Source organism: Caretta caretta, chromosome 21 (genome assembly GCF_965140235.1).
Source record: "Caretta caretta isolate rCarCar2 chromosome 21, rCarCar1.hap1, whole genome shotgun sequence".
Lineage (NCBI taxonomy): Eukaryota > Metazoa > Chordata > Testudines > Cheloniidae > Caretta > Caretta caretta.
In genome coordinates, this window is record NC_134226.1 from 1,754,908 (window position 1) to 1,768,177 (window position 13,270).

Genomic DNA, 13,270 nt, shown 5'->3' on the forward strand with positions numbered 1-13,270 from the left:
AGTCTAGTTGTACCTAGGCTCAAGCAGACCAGATGTGAGCAGACAGAGTGCTTAAGGAACAATTCCCATTTACCAAAAGAGCTTTTGAAATCAGCTCCCCAAGCTCATCCCCCTCATGTGAAAACAAGTGTTAAGAGGATAGGATGCATTCTGCATTGTAAGACATTAGGAGGAGCTGTCAGTGTTTCACTGGATGGCGAAGACATTGTAATCTTTTTGTGGAGATAAGCAGCTTACTGAAAATGGTAGAGAGAAAGTACTGTATGTGCAGACAGACAGAGAAACGGACGTGTATGTTATATGTAAGAAGCAACCTGAACAAAGATAGAGAACAACCAGCACTCCAAAGGGAACAACTGTGCCTAGATAGGAGAGAATGTCTATCTCTAGCCCTGCAGTTGTTACTTGCTCACTAAAAATATTTTTGGTGGACAGGTATCAGTGATCATTGCAAAGGGCAGGAAAGTAACCTGACAACCTTGCAAGGCTGTGAAGCAAAGAGCTGAGTTGTTGAGCACGGCTCGGCAGGATCTGGAGACCTCAGGAGGCTGATAGGCTTATGTTGAAAATACAAAATTAACCCCTCTTGGGAGGCCGACAGGCAGGTGATATGCATTAGGGACCAATTTTAATTCCCTGCACTGAGTACAAGTAACTGGCCTGAGTTATGAAGATCTCCCCTTCCCTGGCTGTGGTGCAGCAGCAGAGCTAAGACTGGGAACCTCCCATTCTTTCAGAGGTAATAGCTGGTGGACCAGGCTGTACACAACTGCTGCACATTCCAGTAACGGTCAGCTCTCTATGGAATGGTGCACAGGGAGCCTCTGGCTAGCTCCCAGAATCTGCCTGCATTGAAAACCCCTGCACCCAGGTCTGTGATGGGGAGGGAACAATGGGATTTGGTTCCTAACCTTCTGCCTTTAAATTTAACAGATTCCTGTTCTAAATTTTATATTCTGCGAAAAATAAGCTCCCCAGGGCAATTCTTCCTTTTTCAAGAAATGGAAACCCACTAAAATCAGAGCTGTGAAATTCAGGTTTGGAAAAAAAATTTAAAACCAACTTAAAGCCAAAGTCTGGGATACTTGCGCTGCTTGGGACTCATCTCTCCCAGACAAGTTGAATTCTCAGACATCTGATGAAGTGAGCTGTAGCTCACGAAAGCTCATGCTCAAATAAATTGGTTAGTCTCTGAGGTGCCACAAGAACTCCTTTTCTTTTTGCAGACATTTCAAGCTAGCCATGAAAACAATCAAGTTATTTACAACAGAGTGGCCACTGGAAGATCCCTGCTAGAAAAAAGCTGGATCCAAACACAATCTTCAGGACTGAAATTCACAGCTGTTTACAGGGACAGCACGAGGCCTGCACTCCACTTATGTCCTCAAAATAAAGCTGGAATGGTGCCAGGCCTCAGGTTAGGCCTCAGCACAGGGGCGCATTTCACCCTTAAATGCATTAAAAAGCCCCAGTAAGAGATCATAGAATCATAGAATATCAGGGTTGGAAGGGACCTCAGGAGGTCATCTAGTCCAACCCCCTGCTCAAAGCAGGACCGATCCCCAATTAAATCATCCCAGCCAGGGCTTTGTCAAGCCTGACCTTAAAAACTTCTAAGGAAGGAGAACAAACACAAGCCGCGCGCCGGGGGGAGGGGGGGGCAGGGTAGGGGAGTATATCTCAAAGGATGTCCTTAGCAAATCAAATATTCATGTCATCTTACTTCTTCGTGTGTGTTTTTATTACTAACAGATTTTCAGCTGATAACATACCACGTAATAAATTATTTAACCTAACTTACTAACTTCTACTCCTTAATTTTTCCAGTACACTAACATACTTCTTTCAGAGGAACAGCCGTGTTAGTCTGTATTCGCAAAAAGAAAAGGAGTACTTGTGGCACCTTAGAGACTAACCAATTTATTTGAGCATGAGCTTTCGTGAGCTACAGCTCACTTCATCAGATGTTTACCGTGGAAACTGCAGCAGACTTTATATACACACAGAGAATATGAAACAATACCTCCTCCCACCCCACTGTCCTGCTGGTAATAGCTTATCTAAAGTGATCAACAGGTGGGCCATTTCCAGCACAAATCCAGGTTTTCTCACCCTCCACCCCCCACACAAATTCACTCTCCTGCTGGTGCTAGCCCATCCAAAGTGACAACTCTTTGCATAATCAAGTCGGGCTATTTCCTGCATAGATCAAGGTTTTCTCACATCCCCCCCACCCCCATACACACACAAACTCACTCTCCTGCTGGTAATAGCTCATCTAAACTGACCACTCTCCAAGTTTAAATCCAAGTTAAACCAGAACATCTGGAGGGGGGGGGGGGTAGGAAAAAACAAGAAGAAACAGGCTACCTTGCATAATGACTTAGCCACTCCCAGTCTCTATTTAAGCCTAAATTAATAGTATCCAATTTGCAAATGAATTCCAATTCAGCAGTTTCTCGCTGGAGTCTGGATTTGAAGTTTTTTTGTTTTAAGATAGCGACCTTCATGTCTGTGATTGCGTGACCAGAGAGATTGAAGTGTTCTCCGACTGGTTTATGAATGTTATAATTCTTGACATCTGATTTGTGTCCATTTATTCTTTTACGTAGAGACTGTCCAGTTTGACCAATGTACATGGCAGAGGGGCATTGCTGGCACATGATGGCATATATCACATTGGTGGATGTGCAGGTGAACGAGCCTCTGATAGTGTGGCTGATGTTATTAGGCCCTGTGATGGTGTCCCCTGAATAGATATGTGGGCACAGTTGGCAACGGGCTTTGTTGCAAGGATAAGTTCCTGGGTTAGTGGTTCTGTTGTGTGGTATGTGGTTGTTGGTGAGTATTTGCTTCAGGTTGCGGGGCTGTCTGTAGGCAAGGACTGGCCTGTCTCCCAAGACTTGTGAGAGTGTTGGGTCATCCTTTAGGATAGGTTGTAGATCCTTAATAATGCGTTGGAGGGGTTTTAGTTGGGGGCTGAAGGTGACCGCTAGTGGCGTTCTGTTATTTTCTTTGTTAGGCCTGTCCTGTAGTAGGTAACTTCTGGGAACTCTTCTGGCTCTATCAATCTGTTTCTTTACTTCTGCAGGTGGGTATTGTAGTTGTAAGAAAGCTTGACAGAGATCTTGTAGGTGTTTGTCTCTGTCTGAGGGGTTGGAGCAAATGCGGTTGTATCGCAGAGCTTGGCTGTAGACGATGGATCGTGTGGTGTGGTCAGGGTGAAAGCTGGAGGCATGCAGGTAGGAATAGCGGTCAGTAGGTTTCCGGTATAGGGTGGTGTTTATGTGGCCATTGTTAATTAGCACTGTAGTGTCCAGGAAGTGGATCTCTTGTGTGGACTGGACCAGGCTGAGGTTGGTGGTGGGATGGAAATTGTTGAAATCGTGGTGGAATTCCTCAAGGGCTTCTTTTCCATGGGTCCAGATGATGAAGATGTCATCAATATAGCGCAAGTAGAGTAGGGGCTTTAGGGGACGAGAGCTGAGGAAGCGTTGTTCTAAATCAGCCATAAAAATGTTGGCATACTGTGGGGCCATGCGGGTACCCATAGCAGTGCCGCTGATCTGAAGGTATACATTGTTTATAAACAGAGTACTTTAGCCTGCCTCTGCATTTGGGTTGCTGCCTACTAAAAGGAATCTCTCTGTTGTCTCTGGGAGGCAAAGGTGAGACTCACCCAGCTCAGAGTGTAGTGCAATTGATAATTTGCCCTTTCAGGTTCTTGCCTGGAATGAAAATGATGGAAGATTCTCTCTCCAGGAGCTTGTTAGCCTCTGGTACAAAGGAAGTTAAACAATGAAGAGACGTACAGACCGGTGATTAGAGGCAGGACTCCCAGGTTCTATTCCCAGCTCACCCATCCTTTATGTAGATTTGCTCTGTTTTCACTGTGAACCACTGGGGCAGGGACCTCTTAGGGGTTTAAACTACCAGACATGTTTCTGGCACCACCACCACAATAAATCCCTCTTTCTGTCTCCTGATATGTGCGATGAGACTAGCAATTATCTTTGTACCTCACAGGGGGGTTGTGACGCTTAATTAACTCATGTCTTTAAATGCTTTGTGCTCTCAAAGTGCAATGTATTTAATTCAAATGTTAGCGCATCGTTACTATATACTTATTATTATTTATTTGTACTGTAGCAGTGCCCAGATGCCCAGAGGAGAGCAGGGCCCCATTGTTTTGGTATTACACAGACACAGAGTGAGAAACAGCCCCTGCCCTGAAGAGCTTTTAGTTTAAATAGACAAAACAGAAGCAGAGAGAGAGGAAGGGACTTGCCCAAGGTCACACACCAGGTCACTGGCAGAACTGGGAACAGAATCTCGGTCCCATGAGACCTAAGCCAATGCCCTGTCCACCAAACCAACTGGCTTCCTTCATATAGAATTAAATTCCATCCCTCATACCAAGCGAATATAAGCAGAGGATGAACAAACAGAGGAAGAAATAGCCTCCAACATGCTACCCTTGGATACTAGTACAGCAGTCCCAGTCCCACCCCATGGCCCTACTCTAAGAAAGAAATTCCAGCGGGTTCATGTAGCAATTTCTGCCCTCCCACCTTGATTCTCATGAGGCAGAGAATACATGCAGAGCTGAGCTCGGTGACACACAGGGAGTATGGACCACTGCCTCTCCATGTGTGCTCTGCAGCTTTTGCTTCGCCCCTTCATGCCGCATTACTTCTGTGACAGGTTTCAGAGGAACAGCCGTGTTAGTCTGTATTCGCAAAAAGAAAAGGAGTACTTGTGGCACCTTAGAGACTAACCAATTTATTTGAGCATGAGCTTTCGTGAGCTACAGCTCACTTCATCAGTGAGAGCTCACTGATGAAGTGAGCTGTAGCTCACGAAAGCTCATGCTCAAATAAATTGGTTAGTCTCTAAGGTGCCACAAGTACTCCTTTTCTTATTACTTCTGTGGTTTCATTGCATCTGGGACTGTGTGTGACCATAGAGAAGCATGCAGGATTTGCCCTGTTAGCACATGGAAGGGGAGGAGGCAGGAGGTCAGCAATGAAAAGAAAATAATAAACGCAAGCTAAAACTACTAGGTATCCTGTGGAAGAGGGACTGGCCCATCATGTCCTGCAGGTCCTCAGCTGGTGCTAACGTGTGCTGCAGGAAAGAAGGGAGCTCCTGGAATGCACTAAAAAGCACTTGCTAATCAAGGCAGACCAGGAGCAGAAGCATGGCAGGGGGGCCAGAGCATTCCTGTTCATCCGGCTGTACCTCTGAGCTGCTGTGTGACCTTAGGGAAGTCTCTTCACTTCTTTGTCCCTGTTTCCCCTCCCAGCCTTCACCCATCTTGTCTATGACTGTAAACCCTTCAGGGCAGGGACTGTTTTTTGCTATGTGGTGTCAGCTTCCTGCAGCACCTAGCACAACGGGGCCCCAATCTTGGCTGCAGCCTCTCAGTGCTACAGTAATAGAAACCCCAATGAAAACTCACCCTTGATCACACAAGAGAGCCCTGAGGAGTGCTGCTGTGAGGCAACGAAACTGTGTCAGTGTCAAGGAGCTGCAGAATGCTAAGCGGGCGTTTGAGGCCTCATGCAAACCACGAATGTCTAGTTCTACCCTCTGAAGAACCACACCGGGCTTAAAGCTACAGTGGCCGCTTGGAGATGGTGGTGTACCCAGCTGATCCAAGGTCCCTGGGTATTATTCTAGCCTCAGGAAGATCAGGGTCAGAGGTGCTCTTGGAACTCTCCAGCTGGCAGGTTTGGTAGCTTTCCCAAAGCAGGAGCTGGCAAGGAGAGACAAGGGCTGCTCTTTACCCATAGAAAAGAGCCCAAATGGAATGAGGGATCTAATTGCTTCCCTCAGGAGACTAGACCCATCTCCCCAGCTAGGGTTTCTGGTAATAGAGCTCTTTACCACCCTGAGGTGCATTGCAAATATTCACCCGCCCTCAGCCCTGTGAAACAAGCAGGTTTCATCATCCCCATTTTGCAGACAGGACAACTAAGGTGCAGAGAGGTGCAGCGACTTGCCCCGGGCAGTGCAGTGAATCAGAGAGCGTGCCAGGACTGCAAGCACCAGCCCTGCACTTAAACCCTCAGCTCCTCCGATCACTTCCTATCAGCCAGGGACAACAACAAACTGGTGCACATGGAGATGGTGAAGTACGTGCCTAGCCTGCCACCTACAGGAGATAGCCCTGGCCATGAATTGAGCCTCTGGGGCCATGGAATGAGCCAGCTGCCCCTAGCACCCCCACACACACACACCTTGCTTCATTACCATGGGCAGGGCCTGAGAGGTAAATGGTTTCCAATCAGGCACCTCTAGCTGTGCAAACTGTATCTTAGGCAGCTCACCCCTCCAACCCTGCCTGGATTTTGCAGGAAGTTTTTAAACTCAGCAGTATTTCTGCAGTGGAATCTACAGCTATAAAAAACAAACATTTAAATGACACCACCCTCTCACAGCTCGATGCCAAAGTCTGTGTCAGACACCAACCTTCTGCAAAGAATCCAGCTGAGTCACAAGCAGCCTGGCCCTGCCTTGTTCTGAATCCATACAGCATTTCAGTCCCCGGCACAGGAACCCACTCTCCATACATATCCCTGCTCCACCACGGTTTCCATCACCCCAATTTTCCATTCTTTTGCTTTAAAGAGGCACTTGCAACATTTTCCCCTCCTCTGGAAGGGAAACCCTATTGTTGTGAAGAGTATAGCTGCACCATTCTAGTGAAGTCAAATGATGATGGGGCATAAGCAAGACCCTGCATTCCACAGCTCTCAAATACGAGGACAACCTGTTTTCCCCTCAGAGTAGAGCATGGATGGTTCTGACACCTGCAGTCAACAGTCCAGTAAATGTGCCTGCTAGATTTAACTGACAGCTTCCTCTGACAAGTGTGTGGCTATGGGGCCAATTGGATGAGCAGTTCACCCAAATATGGCGATCAGCTGAACCCTGAGCATATGGGCAAGATTCACCAGCCAGATACCCAGGAAAGAATTCTCTGTAGTAACTCAGATCCCACCCCATCTAACATCCCATCATAGGCCATTTGTAGTAACTCAGATCCCACCCCATCTAACATCCCATCATAGGTGGGATGTTATTTGGGGTCGGGAAGGAATTTTCCTCCAGGGCAGATTGGAAGAGGCCCTGGGGGTTTTTTGCCTTCCTCTGTAGCATGGGGCACGGGTCACTCACTGGAGGATTCTCTGCACTTTGAAGTGTTTAAACCATTATTTGAGGACTTCAGTAGCTCAGACATAGGTGAGAGGTTTATTGCAGGAGTGGGTGCGTGAGGTTCTGTGGCCTGCGTTGTGCAGGAGGTCAGACTAGATGATCATAATGGTCCCTTCAGACCTTGACATCTATGAATCTAAGTAATTATACCAAGCACAGACTGCAACATAGGAGGGTTGCCCTCCCTTCTGAGTGCGTCTGGAATATCAAACTGCGGCATCATCATCTAAAGGCGATAATATGCTAAACCTATTGCCTATATCAGAGCTGACTGCTTTAGAATCCTTGCTTATTGAATGCTGCACAGGGATTCCCATTCATAAGCTCTGTAGCTGGTGCTAACAATTGCTCATGCTGTGGCAATTCTAACTCGGAGCTCAGAGTGTCTCTGGACACTTTCAAATCCTGATTCAGTCCTGTGTCATTTTCAGAAGCTTTAAAATGAAAAACAAAACAGTGACATTCCCGCACCACCTTTCATTCTAAAGGATCTCAGAGTGTTTTACAAACTTCACAGAAATATCACTCACCCGTCACTGAATAGCAGCTTCCTTTGGGTTGGCACACAGCAGCCATTCTGGAATGTGATTGCTCAGAATTAACAACGGATTGTTCATTCTGCAATATCAGAGCGAAAAGTCACTGAGTGGGACAAGAACCTTTATTGGTTAGCTTGCAGCATCGCTGCTACTGTAAGAAAGATATCAGTCTTCATTTGCTCCCTACACAGGTCATGCAGGTGAATGAACTCCTTGTGCTTTTGCAAAAGCTGAACAAAAGTTGTAGTACTTTTTCATTCTATTCCAGGCAATGTGGCTCCTACAGACTGAGAATCTGTCACTTAGGAAGATGACACATGGAATGGGGCAAAAACGTGTCGGAAACTTGTTTCCAAAAGAGGAGGAGGGGGGAACAAAAAACTACACACACTAGAGGAAAAAAAGGCAGATTTGGCAACCCAAATATTTTGCAAATTCATATTACTTTTGCTGAATTGTTCATTTCAAAAACAATCAAAAATCTAAATGTTTAATTTTGACATTTTCAAAACATTTTTCAGTTTGAAATTACTTTGTTTCAAACTTTCCTTTCATTTTATTTTAAAAAAATTTAAAACATTAAAAAATGGTCAAAATAAAAGTTTAGCTTGACCCAAAGTGACTGAGTCACCAAAATTTTTCATTTATGGTCCAACCCAAACAGATTCTATCCACCTTTTAAAAGTTGCCAACTAACTGACAAATCCATTATTCGCATGGCTTAATCCACACCACCAGGCCTGACTGGCAATAATATGTCCGGTCCTCTTGTATTTGGGCCCAAATTGCTGGTTATGACCATGCTACTGAAATGTACTATTCTTGACATGACACAGAGATACCCTGTGCAAAGAACATAATTAGCACACATATTTTACACACCTTTTTATACTTATAGTAAAGCTGCCAACTTTGCTGCAGCCAGCAATTGTTGAGAATGAAATGTTAAAATCCTGCTAGCAGCTCTGCATGACAAGCCTGTGGGTCAGGCTGAAAGGGAATGCTTGGTTAAGGTGGGATGTCATAGCAGAAGCTGTAAAAAAAGAAATAGCAAAGACTCCAGCTGCAAGGTGGGAATCTGCTGCTGTTTTGGAAGGTCTGATTCAGCTCAGAGCTGAGCACCTTCCTGCAAGGCACTATGCATTTCCCACTCCCTTGAGCTTTAACGCTCAGCATCTTACAGGCCCAAGTGACAGAGCTGCCCTTTTAAAAGATGACACCTGTATGTGAGGGAGATTAGCCCAACAGTGTATGGAGGATGTGATGCCTGGAGGTAATTCTAAACCAGTGCTTATCTGAAGACAGCCTTAATGCTTAGCTGCTTATTAAAGACCTATCAAGACAAAAGTTAAACAGGCCATTAAGCAGCACTCCAGTGGATTAACGTCAGGCTGTCTCCCTTATGTTGTAGGTTTTCAAAATTCCTTTGAAGTTTGTGAATTAGAAAATCACTTTCCAAGCCACATAACTTTGAACCTTAGATGTTTCCTAGCAGCTCCGTGGTGGAGGAACAGCTGACTAATCAGTTAGGATTTAATGAGGTTAACAAACACACACAGTTTTGTATGGGCACTGTAGGTGGTATTTTGGTGATTAACATGAAAAACAACAACAGAGTGCTACAGAGATCAGTCAGAGGAGGGACCAGCTGTATAGTTTCTGCAGAAGATGCTCTCTTCCCCCACAGGACACTTACGGGGAATCTGCTCTCTTCCTCCTTAAATAATAACGATTAACAAGTCAATAGGATTCTGCATTTCATTTCAAGGTGTTCATTTTTGATCTGTAAACCCCAATATATAGTTTGTATCCTGACTAAACCAGGAAACCACCTCCCTTCCCCCACGTACCAGCACGACAGGCGGAGCATTTACACTGACAGCCCGTAGCGTTTAGCATATGGGAACAGGCGGGGTACAGAGTAGGGCCCCTGACTCCGGGACTTGCTTCCTGCTGTGAGTCCATCAGAGCCTGAATCTACTGGCTTTCAGAGGATGGCGTGAGACTCCGTGCATCTGAAGAAATGAGGTTTTTATCCATGAAAGCTTATGCTCAAATATATCTGTTAGTTTTTAAAGGTGCCACCAGACTCCTTGTTGTTTATCTATTCATTCAGACACTCAGGGAAGTGAAGAGAGCATAGCAAGGGTACTACTAACATTGAGCTATTTCAATTCTGGACACCATTTAATTTGACATTGTTAATAAGCTAGGTGTTATTTATTTAAACTTCTGCAGATGTACTTAGAGCTTGTTAGATAAGTTTAGAAGTCCATAAATAAATGATTGGGCTTAGAAAACAACCAGCATTCCCTTGTGGGGGTATAGGCAGGCTATCTGGAACTTATAGGAGGGACGTATCAGTGCCTTTCCCAGGTGCTTTTGGGATGTTTCTTTGACATTCCAGCTGCTGGCAGTACATTCCCTCTTCAGGGGACAGGTAGACTGTTGCTTCCTAACCTGCAGGTGGAGTGGGAAGACAATGGACAGCCAGTGATTTGTCTGCATTCTTATCTGTTCATTCAGGAGCTGTGCAAAGCAGCCAGTGAAGTAACTGCTTCATGAGCTGGAGGCTGTACGATGAACTTACCTTGATGTTTATCGTTGAAGTTGGAGCGGGAGTCATGTAGCTCACGAAAGCTTATGCTCAAATAAATTGGTTAGTCTCTAAGGTGCCACAAGTACTCCTTTTCTTTTTGCGAATACAGACTAACACAGCTGTTACTCTGAAACAAGTTGACACAAATTCATTAGGATGGAATTACAGTGATCAAAACTTAGGCTGCCCCATTATTTTTAGCAAGGAATTAACGAAAGGTTCACCTCAAATGCTGCCTGATGCCACAAATCAGGTTCAGAGGGTCCTCTGAAGAGTGCATTATTTTATGAAAGCCCAAAACTCCCAGGTGGGAGAAGGAAGGCAGGATCAACACAATAGCAGACCAGGGAGTGACGGTTTTGTTTTAGTGGAAGGTGCTGGTCTGGCCTGGAAGAAGCCAACCAGCAATACCTGCAGCTTTAGGCATGTAGAACAGAACACCTGTCTTGATCACCTCCCTGATGAGAGAGGGTTAGGGGACACTCACCACTAGACTGCCCCCTAGTGCCAAGGTGTAACCGTTACATTGCAGGCATCCTCCTCAGCTCCTGCACGTCCTGCAGGCTGTCTGCCTCTGTCTGGGTCCTCCATGGCCAAGCCCTTCAGCCAAATCACATACAAGTTCAAAGTTCAGTCCCCTTCCAAGGTACTTAAAATGTCCATCACAAATACTCAGACTAATGCTTCTTTTGCCCCTCCTGGGCTCAACTCACAGCTCTTTCTGGGCTTCTCTCCAGTCCCCTGGTCCTTATAGGCCCTAGCTCTGGGCTCTCACACAAAAGGAGCAGTTCCCGGTCCCCATTCTGACCCAACAGCCCCAGGACTGCCTCCCTGGATGCCTGGCCCCATGTGCCAGGGCCTCACCACAAGAGCTGGCTCTCCTCGTGTGGCTCAGCTCTCCAGCCAGCCCACAGCTACTGGACCTTCCTCACCACTCTCCCTCCAACTGAGTTCCCTCAGCCCAAGGCCCAGGTGACTCACAGCTCATTATCTAGTTCTGCCCCAGCCGGGAGGCAAACAATCACCCCAGATGTGTGTGGAGCATGCCTCTTACTGGGGTTTCCCCTCCTCTAGCAGGGGATAGGGAAAGAAGCCAGGCGAACTGGCAGAGCTGTGTTGGGAAGGGAACAATGCTTAGAGGAGTTTCTGGAAACCCCGGTTGTGGGTAGCTTATGGGCTCAGACCTAGCCCATGAAGGTTGTTAGAGTGCTGAAGGCAGGGTGACCAAGTACATAGCAATCTGGAGGGAGGGATGAGCAACAGGGATAATTCACTGTAATTGGTATTTAAAGCAAAAAGAGAATGCTTTTTAATTAAGCATAAAATGAAAAGAAAGAATAAAAGGATTATTGGAAACTCTAGTGCAAGTAAGGTTCTTAGCTATGACAGTCTCAGCCCTTACAGACAACATCCGCTCAATTACTATTCCAACAAAGAGATTTCAGTCCCAGCTCACAATGTGGATTCAAGACCAATTTTCTGCAGGTAAGGAAAACCCGAGTAGCACAGCTGTTCTCTGTTACTGATGTGTAATCAACACTGAGCCATGCCCATGCTCCTGGAGCTGGAGGGGCCATGGAAGTTAAAGCATGTGTGCGCAGATGATACGAGTCTGAAAGGTTCCTGCAAGCAAGCCCTCTGCCTCTCCCACACCTCTGCTCTCTTCTTAACAAGGCAGCATGGGCAGGGTTCAAATGTCCTCTCTCCATACCACATGTGACTCTCCATACCATACCTGCAATAGGAACTAGAGCTATAGTTATAGTGAGTCATTTCAGCTGAGAGAGGGAGGTGATCATCTTAATTTCAGAAGACCTGCCATTATTCCCATCCATGACAAGGTTTCAGTCTCAGCTGCAGCATTAGCTATGGATACCTCACCATGGTGCCATAACAGATTCAAAGCCCAAACTGTCCATGAAACTTTTGGAACGAACGAAGCTTTCAGGCGGTTCCAATGTCGCTGGGGGAAGGGCCAGCCTATGGTGGGGCAGGAGCATACTGCAACTTTTGGGGATATTCTGTAGTTTTGCTGCAAGCCTTTACCCCACATCCTAAATTCTAAGAAGCTTCCCAGAGCCCTGTTGAGGCTGCTGCCCTAAACCTTGCACTGGAGGTTTCCTGATTAATCAAAACTGTTTAATTAAAACCATTAGATAAGGTAGATAAAAGGAAGCTCAGCTTGTTAAGTCTCTTCCAACAAGTCTAGATCCAATTAATTGACTGATCACCACATCCAGTGATCACATTAAGTGACTTCCATCGCAGTAAGCACTAATCCAGACTATTCCCCGGGTGGTTTGCTCTGACACAGTGAACCAGAATTTTCAGAAATAGGTACTGAGGGTTAGGCCCTAATTTTCAAAACTGCTCCAGCTCCTGTTAGAGTCAGTGGGAAGGAGGCTTATAGACTCAGCACCTCTGAAAATCCAGCTCCAAGAGTTCATATGTAGTCACCTAAATGAAAGAGCCTGTTTTTTTAAAACTGCTGAGTACCCACAGCTCCCAGTGAGCTCAGTGGAATCTGAGGGGTGCTCTCCACCCCTCACTTCCACTGCCACTCAGCACTGCACTGCCCTCCTCACCTCTTGCTCTGGGGTGGTTGTGGTTACAAACTAAGATGATAGATTTGCTTACTGGCCCATGGTGACTGTCATGGGCTCGTCAGAAGAAGCCTTGGGTTATGCTGAGTCTACACAGGGGGCCTTCCTTACCTGGGCATCAGACACTTCGAACATTGGGGCTGCCATTAGAGCTGGTCAGGGCACTCACCTGGGATGTGGGAGAGCCAGGTTCATAACCTACATCACACAGATACCCAAGCCTGAAAATGCACAAACACAAAATCAAACTGGGATCTGGCTGCTGATAGTAGTCCCAGCTCTGCCTGGCTGCCAGGAGCTCTTGTGGC

General features: G+C 46.2%; 1 protein-coding gene across 2 annotated transcripts in view; it reads right to left on the minus strand.

Annotated features, from left to right (window-relative positions):
* Positions 1-13,270, minus strand: part of LRIG2 (leucine rich repeats and immunoglobulin like domains 2) — a 143,779-nt gene that overhangs the window by 15,183 nt on the left and 115,326 nt on the right. For both annotated transcript variants that reach the window (XR_007353467.2, XR_007353466.2), the window contains exon 20: positions 7,752-7,839. The gene's annotated coding sequence lies outside the window, so the exon portion shown is untranslated. The remainder of the gene's footprint in view (positions 1-7,751; positions 7,840-13,270) is intronic.